Source organism: Salvelinus sp. IW2-2015, linkage group LG28 (assembly GCF_002910315.2).
Source record: "Salvelinus sp. IW2-2015 linkage group LG28, ASM291031v2, whole genome shotgun sequence".
In the NCBI taxonomy this organism is placed as follows: Eukaryota; Metazoa; Chordata; class Actinopteri; order Salmoniformes; family Salmonidae; genus Salvelinus; species Salvelinus sp. IW2-2015.
Genome location: NC_036868.1, coordinates 4905348 through 4909305, shown reverse-complemented (window position 1 = coordinate 4909305; position 3958 = coordinate 4905348). Strand labels below are relative to the sequence as shown.

General features: G+C 39.8%; 1 pseudogene; it reads right to left on the bottom strand.

The window, feature by feature from the left end:
• Window positions 1-2005: 2005 nt before the first annotated feature.
• LOC111954069 (probable E3 ubiquitin-protein ligase RNF144A-A) overlaps window positions 2006-3958 on the bottom strand; it is a 43101-nt pseudogene continuing 41148 nt past the window's right edge.

The window sequence follows — 3958 nt, the reverse complement described above, 5'->3', positions numbered from 1 at the left end:
TGTGTTTAGTGTTGTTGTAGTTATTGTTTAGAATGTTTTTAGGTGTTGTTTAGTATGTGTTTAGTGTTGTTTAATATKTAGTATTGTTTAGTGTCGTTTAGTATGTGTTTCATGTTGTTTAGTATGTGTTTATTATAGTTTAGTGTGTGTTCAGTATGTGTTTAGTATTGTTTAGTATGTGTTTAGTATTGTTAAGTAGGTATCATTCTGTCGCAGCTATTTGTTCCTTAAGACCGAACACTGCCTCCATCTCTGCCCACCCAGGTTTTCTAATCCGGCTGGTTCAACAGATTGGCAGAATACAAAATGTAGTGAGGGGCTCCGTAATGGAGATAAAATGCTCCGCTTTGATCAATGTCCCCCCCCCCCCCCCCCCCCCCCCGCACATGTGCTTGTCAGAGTCTATGACAGTCAATGGCCAAGTTGTACCTCTGGCTGCTTGAACTCAGGCCAAACCAGGGAGGGTTGTAATGGTAGGCTGTCCAGAGGCTCCCACAGCTCACCTGGGGATATGAAGTCCCTCAGTTCCAGCTCTCAGCTCTCTGCTCACTCCTGCTGTTCTGCTGTGAATGGTGTGAAGGTTTTGGTTGGAGGATATTCTGCACATGGATGAAAGAATAAAAGGGAGAGATATTCTGTGAGCGGGATTTTAGTGAAAAACAGAAAGTAAACAGGGAACGTTATACAGTCACAAAGTTAATGGACCATGTGAGCAATTGGGCACATTGTTAGATGCAGTGGTTACATAACGAAATCCAAACTAAGGATGCCCTCTTGTGGCTGTAAAACAGTWTTTCAGCTCCCTACTCCCAACTTCCACCCTCAATATTTCACTCAGTAGATTGAAACCAAGAGGCAGTAAACACACCACTCCTTTGTACCAGCATTGTCTTCATCATCTCTAGTTAGATAACAACATGGGATCTACCCTCTGATGGTGAGTTCTGTCGTTCTGTGTGCACCGGAGTGAACATCGTAGCGCTGCTGTGTTCCTGTGTGGTGTGTAGTTCAGGTCCGGACAGATGGCCGAGGTAGTTGGTGGAGAGGCACATTAATTGATTAGGTTTGGTGTTGAACTGTTGCCGTGGGAGGCAGCTGCCCACCTGCCCCTGCGGGTCCCCGTGCCAGACCATGCGTGGTCCAGGGACACAGAACTAGAAGCTCGGATTAGACCACACACAGCAGATGTTGAAGTCCCGCCAGCCCGTCTGGGTCTGGGGGAGCCTGTTCGTGTCAAGAGGTCCGGAGTGTGTTAGGTCTGCTCTTCAAATGATTGACTGTAGAGGGGCAGAGGATTGCGGTATGTCTGTGTACTGAGTTTTCAATGTGGTTATTTCTCAGGGATAAACAGAAAATAGTTTACTTATTAGAGTGGTGACATTGTGGTTTTCATAAAGCATGTATTAAAACATCTATGTTACCATAACGTCTGAATAATATAGTCTAACTGTACATTATCTGTAGTCCCACTGTATATTGCGCCACTCCACTCTATTGATGATAGTAGAGAGTACTGCATTGAAACATCTGATCTTCCTTTCCCTCTGCAGTTCTTTGTTTGAATTTCAACAACTTTCTACTTGTGATGTGCAAGACGCCTTGCACAAGATTGATGTATAACAAATTGATTGATGATGTGCTTGATCCTTTCTTGCTGCAGCTTTCTGTTCCTCTGACTGCAGAATCTTTAACACATATTTTTTACTTTACAATTATTTCTGGTACCATCCCCAGGGTCTGAAAGGAGGCCCATATACTCCCCCTGCTATTCTGTTTATTATCTATCCTGATTGCCTAGTCACTTTCACCCCTACCTACATATTATACCTGGTACCCTTGCAATTTAGCAATTTAATATKMTTTTTTWAACTCTGCATTGTTGGGAAATGGCTCGTAAGTAAGCATTTCACAGTAAAGTCTACACCTGTTGCATTCGGCAAGTGACAGGTAAAATTTGATTTAATTTGATTCCATTCACTCAAAGCACATAACCAAGAATACCTGCTACCAGAACAAGCTAAATGTGTTTTTTTTATTTAAAGTATGTGGTGTTACAAATAAATGTACAGTATGTAAACATCTGAACAAGAACTTAAATGGATATTTCGGGATTTTGGCAATGCTAACTAGCGTTAGCGCWATKGCTGGATGTCTATGGTATCTGCTAGCATGCATGGCGTTAAAGCTAGTTAAGAATTGCGCTAGCGCTAGATAGCAACATCCTTCAAACTGCACGCCGAGACATAAAAATGCTATTCCCGAGTTTATCTGACTCTGGGGAAGTAGATGAAGGGCCTCATTGCCAAAATCCCGAAGTATCCATTTAACATAACAGAACTCATGTGCAGAAATGCTACAGTAACAAAGCTGTTCTTCATACAAATTAAACAGAATTAGTTGAGTGCAATGCAATATTCTTTAAACATAAAACACCCTAAATACAACAAAATGAAGAAGTTAAAATGTAAGTGAACACACACTACAAGTGGTCCTGACCTAGACATCTTAAAGGATAATTTTGGCTACATTTGACTCCAAAAACTTGACCACCAATTATAAATAAGCCTATTAGCCTGTTCCCCCCCTAACACACACAAACCTCCTCATTTCTCAGATAAGTCTCCTAAGCTGTATTGACCCAATTGCTGCTATAAAACTGTACCAGGATGTGTCTAGCCCATATTTGGAGTCTGACTCAATTGGTCAGGTTTTGTGACAGAACACCGTGAAAWGATCAATTAAGCAGTACATTTAAAAATTCTAAATCATATCATGGAAATACATCCATATTCATCTCGTCCACTTGCTGGCTCTCGCTCTGTCGTAGCACTTGAACCTGGGGACGAGGTTATATTCGTATACAAAAAACAATGTGATAGAATACTTTTRCACTTTTAAAACCCAGAATGTACACCATTGTCATTGTGTCACAGAATTCTTTAAAGTAAAGCTACTATTATGATATTYTTCTATCCACAAAAATACAACCCGCAAGCAATGAAGTCTTTCTAAACATAATTGGTGTGGAGAGTAACAGGAGAATGCTAGTAGTACATGTGACAAAGTGTAGGATAAATAACAGTAGTGTTCAGAATTGTACAATATCAAATAAGAGCATTTTGGTAAAAAGGGAGTGTGAATCAATCACACTCATATCAAAGTAGATCTGAAAGGCATTTTGTGGCACCTTGGCTACCTCAACTCAAGTGCATTGTCTAATATAAGATGGTTAGTTTAACTCATTAAAGGGTAAAGGGGTTTCACTGCTAGTAAATATAACRGACGGAGGTTGAGCTGCTACAGAATGGGTTATTCGGTGGACAWTAGCACTTGCGACCAGGGTTCCTTTTCATTCAGTCAATTCAAGAAGTAAATTGAAATTCCAATTCCAAATGTTTCTCATAAAGAAGCAATGAGGAAAATTGAAATTTCAGTTATCTTCCTGAATTGATTTAACTGAAATKGAATCGACTCCAACCCTGCTTGCTACATCTGGGCGGCCTGTATTCTGTYTATTCCACTGTGTTGATAGAAATACTGAAAGATCAATGTTATACMATTCACTCTCGATTTTAGCAAATTATTCTATGGTAAATAGTTGCAAAGGAAGTTTTTACACATTTACACATATTTTCTTTGGGAGAACAGGCAGTAAATTCAAGATGGTGGTAAAGTTGACACCGTATAATCTGAGTAGATTATACAACATCCTCAAGCATATAGTAGACATGCATCCTGTAAATTATGTTGAACAATAGTCTCATCTTTTATCTGACAAATCTTTCCCAGCAAGTCTATAATAGAAAACAAAACGTTCAAAATATATTTGAGGGACGTTGTGAATCCTCAGAGATTTACATGATACAAACGGATAATCTGAAATGGTTTTCTCTGATGAGATCCTTGATATTGTTTATGTTCTTATACAAAGCTCAAGAGCTGAAGAGGGAGAACCGGT